Source organism: Dipodomys spectabilis, unplaced genomic scaffold, assembly GCF_019054845.1.
Source record: "Dipodomys spectabilis isolate Male_0828 unplaced genomic scaffold, ASM1905484v1 ptg000481l, whole genome shotgun sequence".
Classification (NCBI taxonomy): Eukaryota; Metazoa; Chordata; class Mammalia; order Rodentia; family Heteromyidae; genus Dipodomys; species Dipodomys spectabilis.
In genome coordinates this window covers 202,810-219,588 of record NW_024871158.1, presented here as the reverse complement: position 1 = coordinate 219,588, position 16,779 = coordinate 202,810, and the positions used below count along the sequence as shown (strand labels likewise).

Sequence of the window (16,779 nt, the reverse complement as noted above, 5' to 3'; positions counted from 1 at the left end):
CTATGATTAGTTTTGCTCCAGTAAGACAATCTATGCTGTCAGGGTAAGACATTCTGGGTGGGCTGTTCCTACATGGAGCAAGGGTAAAGGGTCAAGGAGACATTTGTGCCAGCAAGACCTCATTTGGGAAATTTTAAGCTGCAGATGTTTAGAAGTAGCTGTTAAGCAAGGCTTACTTTGAATTCATTAGCTCCACAAAGCTAACTCAGTTAATAAATAAGTACTTGAAAATCAATGACCTTTGCACCTATCTATAAAGGCTTCAACGTATGATCAAATTTCAAATGAAAATGATTTAAAATAGTCATTGACAAAATCTTGCAAATGTAAACAATCGAACAAACAACATAGGTTTTTTCCACCATACACAGAATTGTACAGAATTAAGATGAATAGCAATTTTGGGAACAATAAGGTTTCCTTGATACAAATAGGCAACCAAAGATCTATGCCTGTCTTAAGATTGCATCATTAATTACTTAAATTTACAGGATAGTACATGCTTCAGCAGCAGGTCTACCTGAATTACAATACAGAGATTTACATGGCTCTTGCACCAAGATGATATGAAAATTTGTGAAGTATTCCATATTTTTCATTCTTCAGATGCAAGAAATGAAAAACAGTTATTAAAAAGTTGATTACAAATATACAAGTGTAATAATATATGTAATTAATAGAAATAAAAGTTAGTTTGACATCAGTGTATTCAATCTTCACCGTTTTAGAAAGGCCTTTACATAGCATAACCTTTACAAAACTTTTGAAATAAGATAACATTGTCATTTTATCTTAAAATGTTTCTATATGGAATGCAATCTGAAAGGACACATTTATTAATGAACCTATGTATTATAAAACAATGTCAAATTCAAAGTATTATATCTAGGAGAGAATGAAATAGATTATGGACATTATACAAACAGAATACTAAATATTTTAAAATATACTTTTTCAGACAAGCACCAGTAATATCTTCAGTTTCTGTACTACTCATTTCAACAGATAAGTTAAAATTATTTCTGATTTAAAAAATTACAAACTCTATAGAAATCACTATAGATGTATACAAACAACTCGAATATATTTTGACATCAAAGTCAGGCAATTCACTTGGAAGAATACCATGGAATCCATGAACTTTTAAAGTAAGGTATTGCTGTTGCTTTGTATTGTGAAAATATTTTCTATGGACACATAGGATGGACTGGCAATTTTGAAATTTAAGAAACTTAACTGATCCATTAGGACTTAGGAGAACAATTTGTACAGCTTTCCACAACTTCAAAGAGGTAGTGATACATACTTACCCTTTTGGCAATATCAAATGCAGTTTCTTCCAAGTTGTGCTTCAGACATGGCTTGATATAATGGTTCAACAGAAGGAGATCCAGCGTATCTTTGCTATATCTATTCCCAGCAGCAAGATGCAAGGGGGTCAAGAGGCCTTTAATTTGGCCATTGGTATCTGCATTATGATGAAATAAAGAAGCCACTCTGTTATTATTCCATGTATAAGTACTGTTCAGGGATGTCCAGACATTCGCAGTTATTGCATGAATATCTGCCTTGAGCCACCACCTCATGGACAATGTCTAAGTGTCCACTGTAGACTTCTCCATGAAGAGGGTTATACTCATCGTCATCCCTAGTAATCACATAAGTGGAGTTTTTGGAAAGTAGTCTCTGCACTGTAGTAAGGCGATTATTTTCAGCAGAACAAAGAAGAAATTTGCTTGGATACTATTTCATTTTTTTCTTGCAATTGATACCATTTCTCACTTTTTCACCTTGTTCCTCAACTTCATCAGAATTGCCTAACCAGAGACTTTGAGTGCCAGTGAGAATTTGCTGTCCATGTATTTCCCCAATAGTTCACATTGGATGAAATGGTCAGAAAAATCCGGTGAATTTTCTGCATCTGTTTATTTTTTTCACTATTATTTATTTTCTCTTTTTTCATTTTTACTATTCTAAATTATTCTAACTGGAGAGTAGGAAATTGGTAGAGAGCAGAGGAAAGATTTTCCTCCGTATTTAAAGGTACAGACTGAAATGAGGACCAGTGTTGTCTTCATGTGCAGCTTATTCTAAGAATGAGAAAATAGGAAATAATGTCTTCTGTGTAAATGAATTGGGATATGGCAGAGCAGAAAGTAAAATGATGCAACCAAAAATATAAAAGCAAAATAAATTAGGATAATTATGGAGCAATCATATTACCTATGAGAACCATGAAAGGGAGAGAGGAAGAGAGAGACAGATGTGCAATGATCTAGCTAGCCACAAAATCCATCCCTCTGATCAAATTATAGAGCAAATAATTTTATTTTTTAAAAGAGATGGAAATAGAATTTAAGATCAGATGTCTCCATTGTTTTTAATTATATTCTTATTATCTTAAATACTTGTACAAGGGAATTTTCATTCAACATATCAGTTTTTTTAAGTAAAATGGATCTTTATATAACTTTTCCACACCCTTCCAAACCTCACCCCACTTTAATTTTTTCTAGTTTCATACTATCTGCATTGAATATTATACCATCACTCTCTTCCTCCATAACTCTCTTTATTCCTTCCTTTTGACTTCCACTCACATATTTCAAGTGATAGTTTCCTGGTCCTCATTTTGTTGGAGTAAAGTTCAATTTTATAAGAAATTACACCTTTGAAATACTCCTCTGCAAATAGCATGCTTTGGTTAATATTTTTGTGTAAACTTGTATAAATTTCTAACTTCCAAATATGACACAGAATATGGGTCCTTTGTGTGTCTGGTGTCTGGCTCTGACTTAGTTCACTTAATATATTTTTAGACCTATTCATTTCGTTGCAAATAATGTAACAGTCTTCAAAATGGATGGGTTCAATCCAATTGTGTATATGTGCCACACATTCTCTAACCATCACTCTGCCAAAGGGCATCTGGGCTGTTTCTGTAACTTGCCTACAGTGAATAGTGCAGCAGTGAACATGGTTGTGAAAGTGATTTTACTGTAACCTTTTGGAAGAATTCATCACTTCCTTTGTGGGAGCAATCCTCTAGCCAGTTTTCCAGAATAAGAACATCCCTCCCTTCATCTTCATCACAATGTATTGCAAGTCCTCAAAAACACACTTACTCCTACAGGTCTCAATAAGCTAAAACCACACTGTGCCCATATTCTTTCAATACATTTTTTTCATAATTGTACATATAATTTAGTGAGAACCTTCTATATACTTTCCTAATGTGGGAATGAGGGACAAGACAGAGTAAACGTAAGAAATATGCAACTTAATTAGCTATTATCATATTCAAAATCATGTTCAGCTCTAATTCATAACCTCACATAATATTATTTTAATCTTTATTTGATTACTTCATCTAACCTGTAAATTATGTCAGGTGAGTTAAAAGCAAAGGCAAAAAGTGTGGTTTGATTTTGACACTCATGTGTGAGGTTGCACAACATGGGCAAATAGATGGATTAGAATTAATAGCTCTTATCCATTTTGTTAACGTAGAGATGGTTTTCCCAAACTGATTCTCGAATTCGTATTCCATTGAACAACAAGAAACATGTGATAATTTCCTTTGTTTTGCTCCTTATTAACTTTTGTTTCCATTTTATTTTATAATGGATGATTTCATAAATGTACTGTAGATACAAAAATATGTTAAAATATTTCTATCCATATGCATTGATATATACACACACACATATATTATGCAGGTTATAATGATAATGTATAATTTCAGTAAGTGTACAATTTACTAAATAATTAAAACTATCGACGGCTCATGCCTGGCATCCTGGTTACTCGGGAGGCTGAGCTCTGACGATCATAGTTTGAAGCCATCCTGGGCAAGAATGTCCAGGATAATCTTATCACCAAACAACCAACCGAAAATCAGAATTGGAACTGTGGTTCAAAGTAGTAGAGTGGTAGCCTTGAGAGAAAAATCTCAGGGACATCATCCAGGTTCTTAGTTTAAGAAGTACAATCTACCCAAATAAAATCTATTTAATTTACACCTGTGTAATTAAAGTATTTCCATCACCCAAATGCACAACCACGCTCATTTGCAAGGTAACTCTGTTTTGTCTGAAGTACCATAAAATATTTTCACTTAAGTTGAAACCATTGAACCATGGGTTCATTCTATCACTCTAATGCATTTTTCCACTCAAATCTTACAATTATTCCAATTATTTAAAATCATAGCTTTTTACTTTAATACCCAAATATTAGAGTTTGAATTGAGTGTCTTGTGCCCCCTAAATGGGTGTTTTTACCACTTTGTCATGTCCCCAGTCCTAAATTATCCTGATTATGTTTCAGATCCTTGTGTATGACCTTGGGCTCAGTCCACGTTATGTTATACTTCCTGGAATTTAGAATAACAGGTGCATGGTATTGTGTACAGATCTTTCTGTCCACTCTGGGCTTTAACCTCTATCCTCACAAGAGTAGACTCCCATGTAGTCAGGATTTTCATAAGTTTGTCATAGCTCTTTTTTTTTTAAGTCTTTGCATTTCCTGCAGGTTCTTGACTACTGAATTAATTTGTTTTCTTGGGTTGTTTTGTTTCATTTGAATGTATGTGTTGAGTTGTTCCTCACTTTTCCTTTTATTCCTTTCAGTCAAGTTCTTACCTAAAGTGCTGAGGAACCAATTCTTCTTTTTCATGATAGTCAAGGTGTACATGAGTTATTCCAAAGCAATTTCAGTAATATTTAAACATCTTCATATCTATGGATGGTACATAAATGATAAGTGCTGCGACGGGTCTTTTTATTTCCACAGCAGTCTTTGTCATGCACAGACAGATCATGAAATATATGAAGGTAATAAAACTACAGATGCAAGCAAAGAGAAGAAAAAACTATTATTAATTTTTTGACAGAGGCTTGAGTTCTAGTGAAAGAAATACTTTGCTTGATGCAAGATTTCACAAAATTGTATTGCTAGGAGGAAGCTAAACAATCATCTAATTCTACAGAATTGAGGGAGAAGAATCAAACTCCTGAATAGTTTACATATGGGTCAAATAAAAGCATGCTTCTAAAAAGAGAGTTGACTTTAGAGAAACATGATGAGTTCTATAAACATGATGAGTTCTATGTAAATAGGTGCTTAGCTGATTTTGTTAATTTGTAAACTAATACAGGGAAATAGGGTACAGCATGGTAAAAAATGAACTTTGCATTGAAATACTCATGTGAGTATGTGTGTACATGCACGTGTATACACGCACGTGCATGTGCAAGTGCTCATTTATTCATTCATCATCCCTAAGCTTCTGTGTCCAAGGATAGTGGTTTACCACTTGAGCCATTGTTCCACTTCTGGCTTTTTGGAGATAATCGCATGTATTTTCATGATTGGACTGGCTTTGAATAGTGGTCTTCATATCTCAGCCTCCAGAGTAGCTAGCTAATCTTACTCAGCCTCCAAGTAGCTAGTTAAAATTGGGCCTGTCCTCTATACTTCACTGCTCTTTTATTCTTGTCCTGAGGTGTTTACATGCCTAAGTCATATATATGTCTAGTTGCTTTAAGAAATACTCTGACTGCTTGGCACCAGGGGCTCCCATCTGAACTCTTAACTACTGAGGAAGCTTGAGAACACAACCCAGGCCAAAAGTTTAGTGGACTTCCATCTCAATCTATAGCTGGATGCATTGGATCATTTCCACCATCCTGCACTATCTACAGGTTAAGATTGGAAGGACTGCCGAATCCAGGACAGCCAAGTTAGGAAGCTAGACAATTTGGTGTGCAACTCTTATGCCATTGATAATGAGAAGTCTAAAAAGTCAGATCAGGTGCATGTTCTTTTGAAAGGGAACCCCTATCCTAAAATTAACCATTGATATGACACCAGTCTAACAAAAACAATACCCAAGTTGAACAAAATTTCCCACAACCAAAATAAGCATATACTTTAACATGCAAAAACTTAGTACAATCTTCTCTTTGCTCTAAAATCAGCTTCATCTAATTATCATATGATGTGACAGAATAGTTTCTTCATTAAACTGATTATATATTTTTAAAAAACCTAGAAAATTCTTTCTCACATATTAAATGCAAACTAATGGCAAATTGCCTAAGTTCTTACCTATTTGACTACCACTATAAATTCATCTTATGATTATTATTAATGGTAATATATTCAGATTTATTAATTTACTTTGTAACAGTTATTAAACTTTTGGGTTCTCTGCTGAAGTTGAAGTATTTAAATAGTATCATCAAATTATATTACTTGGGTACTTAGGGCAGTTTTTTTAAAAGTTTTAAACCAATGGTTTCTAGTAATTCTGGTTTTTTTTTGGGGGGGGGGTTCCGGTCGTGGGACCTGAATTCTGGGCCTGGGCGCTGTTCCTCAAGGCTAGTTCAAGGCTAGCACTCAAACACTTGATCCACAGCGCCACTTCCAGCTTTTTTTTCTGTTTATGTGATGCTGAGGAATTGAACCCAGGGCCTCAAATATGCAAAGCAAGAGTTCTACCACTGAGCCACCTTCCTAGCTCTCTATGAATTCTTAATTGGTATATTATTTAGTTTATTTTTAATTTCAATTTAATTTTATTGTAAAGGTAATGTACAGAGGGGATTATTTAGTTAGCTAAATACAGTAATGAGTACATTTATTATGGAAGGAACATTGTTATCTCTTCCATTGATTTTTTTGCACACTCAAAAAAAAAACTACTGATGCTTTTCCTGTCACTATTGACCAATGGGTACTTTTCTTTCTTCATGCATTTTTTATTATGAAATTGATATACAGAGGGCTTACAGTTATTTAAATCAACAAAAGAATACACTTCATTTTATTTTCTAAATTTCAAATTTTGAACTTAATTATTTTCTTTTGTTTCTTTAGGGTAATTCTTTTTTCAGAGTTGTAGCATTAGTTAATTTAGTTTTGCATAATTTTAACACATGTAAATTATTCAGAGATATATTTTTGCTTTCAAAATAGTTAACATGTGACTATTTAAAAATTATTTTCTTAAATTTTATATGGTTGATGAATTTAAATAAATTTATTTTCTTATAGTTCTAAACATATTTGTCCAGGTAATGAATACTGTATTTTCAAGAAGCACATGCTTTATTAAAAAAGGCTGCATTACATGGTCACTTTTTGGAAATATTTATACTTGAATTAAAAAAAACTGAGCTGGGCCTAGTGATTTGTGGTTTCTATTTTCTAACTATGGTGGGAAGTGTAAATAGGGTTTGTAATTCGGGAGAGACTGGGAAACTATGAGAACTTATCATAAAATTTCCAGAGTGAAATGATTAGAGATATAGCCATGCCTAGCAAGATATAGACCACCTGGTTATTATATTCTAAATCTTGAGTTAAAACACCAGTAACATCAATCTTTTGCCAAAATAAAAGGATACATGTTTCAAAATGTTTATTATTTAAAACTTGTTTGCAAATTTCTCATGTCTTTTATTTCTTAATTTTCAATTTACTTAATCTATAAGAATCCAAGTATCTTGTGACTGTTTTATTTCTACTAAACTTTTAAATAGTATGAGCAATATTATAATTTCATATATGAAAATACTTTTACTGTTTGTGATAATTTGCTCTGTTTAATATGATAATAAAAATATTCCAAGTGTGTGTATGTGGTGTGTGTGTGTGTGTGTGTGTTTATGTGGGTTTTTTGTGTGTGTGCTTTGTGTGTACTCTGTAATGCTTGGGAGATCACACAATTGCTTCACATATGTTAGGCCAATGTTTTATCACTGAACTATACTGTCTAGTTATAATACAAATAGTGTTTTAAGTTATGACTTCTTAAAAGTTTCATTCCTACTATGCTTTTTCAAAATTATATATGATAAAATGTGATCCATCTTCTATCCACATTAGCAATTGTTAGTTTTATTCTTTCTCTTATTTCTTTGGAAATGAATTATATTCCTATTACAACTTTTTTACATTGTAACATCTCTATACAATGCTTTGTTTTCTATTTTATTTTTTCCATGTTATCTGACTTTCAGTCCAATGAAGAAGGTAACAGATTTTCAAAAATAAAGTCTTAGATTTATGGTCCATAGATTTTGAAAAGGATGCTATGAGATTTTATGAAATAAAAACAGAATCTTAAATGTTTGTATTGGCACTATTGCCTCTCTAGATTTAAAGAATAATCTTAGACTACTACCTCAATCCTTTGTTTGTGTGTATGTATGTTGGTCATCGGGTTTGAACTCTGGGCTTGGGCGTTGTCCATGTGCTCTTCAGCTCAAGGTGAGCACTCTACCGCTTGAGCAACAGCAAAACTTCCGGTTTTCTAGTGGTTTATTGGAGATAAGAGCCTCATGGACTTTCTTACCAGGGATAGCTTTAAACCACCATCCTCAGATCTCACCCTCCTGAGTAGCTAGGATTACAGGCGTGAGCCACCGGCACCTGGCCTACCTCAAACCTTATAAAGAATGATTATCAAACTAAATGTGAGATGTAAAAACCGAGAAAACATAAATGTAAAAATTCATGACATCGGATTAGTAAAGGTTTCTAAAAATTTGGCATGGAAAACATTAGTAGCTAAAGAAAAGCAAGAACTGGATTATATCAAGTGATAACCTTTCATAATTCAGAGGACACTATAACAGAAACAAAACCATATCCAACAGATAGAGGGCATATATTTGTTAATGCTACAATGTTAATGCTACAATGATTCTGAAACTTAAGTATTTTTTGGGAGGGATCCGGTTGTGGGGCCTGAACTCTGGGCCTGGGTGCTGTCCTTCAGCTCTTTAGCTCAAGGCTAGCGCCCTACCACTTGAGCCACAGAGCAACTTCTGGATTTTTTTTGCTTATGTGGTGGTAAGGAATCGAACCCAGGGCCTCAGGCATGCGAGGCATCGCTCTACCCCTGAGCCACCTTCCCAGCCCCTAAAACATAAGTATTTTTATACCTTCTAATTCTATATAAATTTTTTTCCTGAATAGTATATTTCATTAAATAACATGCAAATTAATAGTCAATAGGAGGAGCATATGAAATAAGCTCCTTTTTAGTGTCTAAGAAATAATAAAAACTCACTAATAAGTCCATAATATAAAAAGAGGACGCAAAATATAGTAATGCATTTGTGGAGAAATTGATATACTTCTAATGGTGATCGATTTGTATAATACTGCAATCATTTTAGCAAATAAGATTTCAAGTCTTCAAAAGGTGAAAGAGAATTTTATAGGATCCAGGCATTACACTTCTATGAATGTATTAAACAGAAGTAAAAAACTTTTTTTGGATAGAGATTGTAGTTAATTGACAGTGAACTTGAATAGTATATGTGAGACCCTGGAAATGATCCCCAAAAACAAATTTTGAAAAGACACACTATAGAGGTTGTATGATGGGCAAATTCCTGTAACTGAATTTTATATCTATTTTTAATGTCTGTTCTAAAATTTACAGCATTTCTATTTGAAGGAATACAAGTTTGTGAAAATCGGGCTTTGAAAACTTATGAAGGCACAATTCACTTCCAAAGCATTAAAATGTATACAATAAAAGGAGATAATATATTGTAAGTGAATTGCATGTCAGGAAAAAAAAAACTATTGTTAAAACTTCTTCACACAAAATGCAGAATAGATAAAAAGATGTTTTTGGCGTTGGCTAAAAACTCTTTGTAAACTACTGCATTTAAAGCAAAGATGTGATTTCTGTTTATTTTGAGGGTATTTTGTCCGTTTGAGTTTATATAGAGATAACTCAATCCAAAAGTATAACTGGAATACCTAGGAATTATGCATCAATTCTAATAATTTTTTATTATTTTTATTGTGAAAATACTGTACAGATGGGTTGCAATTACATGGGCAAGATAATGAGTACATTTCTTATCAAGCATTGTAGCCTCCCCCTTTGTTTCCCCTTCCCATCCCTTCCCATCCTCCCCCTGTCCCCCACCCAATACTCCCCGCTACCCCCCCCCCCAAAGTTGTAAAGTTCATTTTTCGATATAACGACTTGTACATCTCATTGTTGCAATGGGTCCACCTGTATCCCTAATGTTTTCCCATGGCTTCCCTTATTTGCAATATCTAGTATATGTCTGAGTCAAGCAGAAAAGGTCAGATAAGGTGATGTTAGGGAAATGAACCCTAAGATATGTATTCAAATGTTTTCTTTCATGCGATTGTTTCTAACACATTTATGATTATTTCATTGTTGCTTTGTATTTCCCTCCCCCACAGTATAACCCCTGCTTTCACTGTATTTGATGTCTGTATAATTTGTGGAGGGGAAGGGGTAAAACTTCTAAGTAAATGAGAAACTTTTCTGGAAGAAACTTTTAGCAAATGACAGAAGACACAAATCTATGCATCTGCATTTTATGAAAGTCATATGTTACATGCTCAATCCAATTGCTTATCTCTAGTTTTCTAAGAAAAACGTATTCTCAAGATAAGAGCCAAAAGCAGTGAAAAGAACAAAATACACAATCATCTTGATTTATTTGTGAAAGTAACAAATGAAATAAAATAATTCCACTTAAGGGACTCTAATATTAGCGTATGTGAAGATGTTCCTAAATGCCAATATCCATTAAATTTTTGGAATTTTAATTTCTACTAACATAGGAAAACTAGAACAAGAAAACAAATATAGACTTAGAGTGAACCAGCCTTGAAATAATTTTCTTAATTGTTTTGAAATTACAAAAGAATTGATACTCCTTTGCTTTGGAAATCATTTAAAAATATTTATCATTTATGATAATTCAAATACTAAGCAAGAGTAATTTTATATAATCATTATAAATATCATTTTATTACTATTGTAAAATAGAATAAAAAAACCAGTCCCAATATATGATGTACCTATCATTATTCTTAACTTCTAATCATTACCTAAATATCTTAAACAATCTAAACAGTCATGTCTTTAACATAGCCTTAAATATTCTATACTTTTTTACTTAACATTTTCCAGGGGTATGTATTCATGTTTCTAAGAAATGTTCACAGCAGTTAAAAGATGCTTTTGTGAAATTAATGTGATACATTTTTTGTTGTGGGTGTTGTTTTTAGTGGTTAATTGGAGATAAGAATCTAACAAGTACTTTTCTGTCTGGGCTAGTTTCTAAAACAATTCTAAGATCTCAGCACCCAGAATAGCTCTTATTATAAGGGTGAGTTACCGGCACTTTGTTTCATGAAGTATTTTTTAAAATTTTAATTATATGTTAAGTTACTTGTTTCACTATGATGTATATCATTCTACACATGAATTTAGGTATATTTATATATTTCTGAGGACAAATAATCTCTAAAAATATACTATTCTACACATAACATTTATATATAGAGAGAGAAGACATATATATAGAGAGAGAGAGAAGACAGACTCGCTCTAAAAATTTTATGCTACTATTTTTGAACTTTTTCATTTCAAAGATATACAGTCTATTTTTCTAAAAGTTTCCTAGAATAAAATAACTCATATTTCAATAGAAAGTAGAGTTTATTACTTTCAAGTGAATTTTAGATATACACATGTTATTGTAGTAACATTTACAGTATATTACTTGAAAAGATTCTGCCCAAACTCTTAAATATTTGATTGTAGTTAGGGGGAGAGAGGAAGTTAATTCATAGTGATTAGGAATTTGCAATGCTTCAAAAAATCTATTCCATAATTTGTTATAAACACATAGTCCAACTATCTGATATGGTTTAGGTTTTTTTTTATTTGTTCAAAATTTCAATATGGATTCATGCACAGTGGTAACATTAAAATTATTAATCAAAAGACAAATAATAAAATCATAGACACATATCCGACGTTCAATAATTAACACTTATGTTGCTAATAATAATTTTGATGGGGAGGATGATGACCACAGTGTAGCCTGATAATGACGATGTTGTGATTGAAAAGGAAAAAATACGTAGATATCTTTGAAGCTGGATTTCCCACATTGAATGCATAGTTATAAACAGCGTTAGATTACATACAATAAGAATAACAGGAGGAGGGCTGGGAAGGTGGCTCAGTGGCAGAGTGCTGGCATTGTCTACATGAGGCTCTGGGTTTGATTTCTCAGCACCACATAAGCAGAAAAAGCGGGAAGTGGCACTGTGGCTCAAGTGGTAGAGAGCATTGAGCTGAAGAGTTGAGGGACAATGCCAGGCCAAGAGTCCAGGCCCCATGACGAACCAAACAATACAAAACAAAACAAAACAGAATAACAAGAGGAGAGTTTGAATATCAAGAAATACAATCACGTAAACATGTACAGACAGTAAAAACCCTAATGTTATTCCAGCAGTCTTTCTAATGTATACTCACCGTTCTTGGTGGTATTATTTTCTTGTAAATAAAATCGTTTATTTCCACATTTTGATGGACTAAGATGTAGGTTTCAACTTAGTGTGATTAGTTCAAATAACATTCTCATATAGATACCATTCAATAAAAGGACACAAGCTGCAGAGCCAGGAGTTAAAATTTATTTTTATTTCTGTATGAAACTATTTCTGACTTTATACCAACAGACTGAATTTGACTCTTCCCTTATTTGTAAGCTAAGTTAGAAAATGTAAGGACTGTTTACTTTCTTTTTCTTTGCTCTAGAAGTCAACAAATATTTTTCTTCAATATTTCTGGTAGATTACATCCATTAAATGTAAGACCAACATTCAATGTTGTGAGTAAATAATGGTGGTACTCGAATTTTTGTCTGAGTTCTTCACTCTGTGTGGTTACAAGGAGAGTCATTGGGTGAAGGAGAGGACCAATATGAAAAGACTATGGGGAGAAATGCATACTTAGTAAATAGTTGTTTTAGGACTGAGTGAGTGGTGATGAGTATTTGCAATAGGCTGGTGTGTCAGGGTCATAAAAAGGAGTACATAGAAATTACATTAGTGACAGAAACTGAGAAAATCTTGATCATTCATCTTATCTAATGGATGGAGGTAGGGTAAGAGGAAATCTAAAGTTTTTGCACATCTCTGTCTCCTAACTGTGTTAGTTACATTCTTGGTGATAAAGGATGGATTTAGATGGATTTATCTTGGTGATAAAGATGGATTTAGAGGAAAAAAACTCTCTGATAGTTCTAATATTTATGTTAAACAGATGCAAAGATAGGTCTGTTTGGACATCATCAAAATATTCATGACCATGAATATGAGAAGTAATAAAATCAGGGACATTATTAAAGTGAAGAGGAAAAGGAAAGTTCTGACGAAAGTGTGAACAATGTGAGTACCAGTGTGGACAAGATTGGAGGAATGTGATAAATAAGGAAACAAAAAAGGAATAAACACCGATTTACAGAAGAAAAGGAAGGAAAGAATTTTCAGGAAGATATTGAATGAAATCTACTATTTGGATTTGAAAAGTAAAAGGACATAGACAAGTTCAATAAGAACAGTGTTTTGGTGAAAGTCATATTGATAAAATGTTGAGATGTGAATGTGAGGACAAAATTCTGAATCGATTAATTCAACAGATCCTGTTGATTCTAAATGTTGGGAACAAATACTTAATCCTGACCTTAGAAATATTATACAGATATAACTGTCATGAACTTTTATTACTGGTATTCTGTGAATATTTTTGAAAACTTTATTTAGCTAGGAGATTAAAGATTGAACTACAGCACAAAAAAGCCTAATTTGTCCTACAGTTCCAATTAGTGACCCATCTATCCATATCAGTTTGGGATTTTATTGAAATATATTTAGATATGTTTGGATATCTTATCAGCCTACTCATTATAAATGTAGGACAAGTAACTCCAAGTATTAGGTTGAACATACAGCTTAACTGATGTGACTGAAGACTCCTGTAATTGATTCCTCTTTAGAATAGAAAATGCCTCAATAGCAATTGACACATCATAACTGCCATATACACTATTGAAATCTAATTCTTGTTAGGTATATCTCCATACTGAAATAACCCTGTCAACCAACCTGACACAAATTCTTTGTGTGTGTGTGTGTGTGTGTGTGTGTGTGTATTTCTTATCTTTTATTATATTATAATAAAGGGAAAAATATCACTTACCATATAAATTATAATGAAAACTGGATCATACATTCTTAGCTTAAGATTGGCACTGGAAAACATATGAAAACTCAACTGGCATGAAATATACATGCTTCCAAATACATATGTGTGTTAAGATGAGGGAGTACATAAAATACACAAATTAATATTAAGAGAACACTCATTTAGGTAAAAAGAATGCCCACTAAATCTAACTTCAAGACTTAATTTTTTGTAGGTAAAGAGATTTATGAATAAATAAGCCATCTAAATTCTAACAGTGAACAAAGCTTTCTAATTTTCAGATCTTTTGATATTCACTTTAAACTTTCTGACACAAATTCTTATATGTAGGAAAATGTTCTTATAAACTTCAAGCTTTTATTGAATGGAAAAATTCAGACATTACTCTCACCACTACGATTAAATGCCTAAAAAGATAAGACATTTTGCTTTAATGCCTTTCTTTCACTTTCTCATACACATTGTCAAGTAGTGAAGGATTCTGATTTAACAATAATACAATCGTGACTTGTATTAACACAACATCTAGGATCTAATGTTAACTTGGACACTTACTAATTAGCTCCAAATTTTGTGGATATTTATATTTCTCCTGGGTAAACTAATGAACTCCAGGAAAATGTCCTTAAGGAGCCTTTCAATTCTAATATCACTGTCTCAAAATGCTTTAATTTCTACATCCTTTAATGTGGGCATATGGTTATATTGTGGAGCTTTTCTCCTCAGAGAGTGAGTATTACCCTATTGCTTAACATGGACAAAATACCTTCATACATAGACTGGGCGTGTACAAACAAGAAGTAGTAGTTGGACAATGTTCTTAGCAGTTTGTACAGATAAAATGGAAATAGAGCAACTATGAACTCAAAAGGAATGTGCAAAGAAGACAAAGGCACAAAGTAGAATGTGCCAAGAAAAGCTAAAGTATAATTTCAAATAAGGTGCTCAGGTGTGAGGGTGTGTTCAAAGTACAGGTTCAGACAATGTAGTTGGATATCTTGGGTGGAAAACTGCTTTAAACTGTTCTGGGATAATTGTACAAGTAGAAACCCCTAATTCTGACTCTAATCAGCCACAACATCATCAACTTACCAAGTTCAAAGTGAGAAAAAGAGGGCTGATCACAGTTAGTGTTGAAACAATGGCAATCACATAACTTTTCTTATAAGTGTTCATTTATTTTGGAGCATTTAAGTAGGGAAAAGCCAAGTAAATATTTTGCATGTACCTAAATTAAGTGGGACGTATTATATTGGTCTCTCTTTAACTTGGAAGTTATAGATTATGACTTTTTTACTCTAACTTGGGACGATGACCTGCTGTCAGTTATTTTCTTCTCTTACCCTTTTTTTGCCCTTCCACTTACATAATTATTATTTAAAGAGACATAATTGAGCTTGCATGTCTAAATTCTTCCAAATTACCTGAACTACTTCATACTTCTGGCAGCCTCCTATATCTTTCTCAAGGGAAACATTTTGAAACTACCATTTTTATCCTACATGATATTGGATATCTTCCTGGCTAATTCCTGCAAGATATATATTAGACTCATCCTATATCTCAACATTTGTACCACCATAAAATACTATCTTACTTAGAAATCATGATATTAGTATATCTGGTGAGGCAGCATCTGTCATTTTTGAATGGCCTTAAGTGATACTTACATGCAATCATGTTTTAAACCAATATGCCACTCAGTAGATGAATGAATTGACAAAATGTGGTTTATATATGTACGGAGTAATTCTATGCTTCCTATTCATAAGGAAATGGAAAAACTTGGAAAAATCCTACCAAAAAAATAAGCAAGACACAAAGAAACAAATTTCATGGTTTCCCTCATTTGTAATAACTAGGAAATATCTAAGATAGTCTTAGCAGATGAGCAGAATGAATCAATATCTATGTATAAATGACCATATAAAATGATGCTGAGCAAAATAAACTCCTATATATGGAAAGAGAGGTCTTTCTTTGTGGATGTTGTTTTTAATGTACTATGTGATTCTTTTTTTCCTTTATGTTATCCCATATGGTTTGTCCATTGTTGTACTTGGATTCAGTATCCTGTGTATGGTATATACATTTATCTTCATTTGGCAAGGGAAGCAGAACAATAAAATGGCGAGACAAAGGACAAAAGGCAAACCAATGCAATAGCAATAGTCACAGGACAATATGTTGAAAATTTACAATACAACTTGTGAGTGGTATTGGGGTGAAGGAAAAGTGTGAGCAAAATGAGGGAGGGGATAAAAATTTTGATATGTTATGTATTCAATACCTTACAATTACTGCAACCCCTTCTATATATCACCTTGACAATAAAATTAAGTTAAAAAATGAGCTACATAAAATATAATTTCACTGTATTAGTATAGTAAATATTAATCTATGTGTATTACCTTTAAAAAATGAACATTTTGGTTGCTAATTTGAATTACCTCTTTCTTTATCAGACATCAACTGGAATGTTATCAAACTATACAATATTTTCAGAATATACTTGCCATTATTTTGAAAAAAATATCATTTTAGTGTTGTCTCATACTAAAACAGAAAACAGTTCAATTCTATGGAAACTCCTAACTTTGAAAACTTACTAATTGTTAAGAGGAGAGAATATATCTGTTCCTCAAAATTCCTATAACTACTAACTACTCATTTTCAAATTCTGAACATCCCATACCAGAGAC

The 16,779-nt window shown here is 32.8% G+C and overlaps 1 pseudogene; it reads left to right on the top strand.

Annotated features, from left to right (window-relative positions):
* Positions 1 to 499: 499 nt before the first annotated feature.
* On the top strand, positions 500 to 596 carry LOC122098628 (annotated as a pseudogene).
* The last annotated feature ends 16,183 nt before the right edge of the window (positions 597 to 16,779 follow it).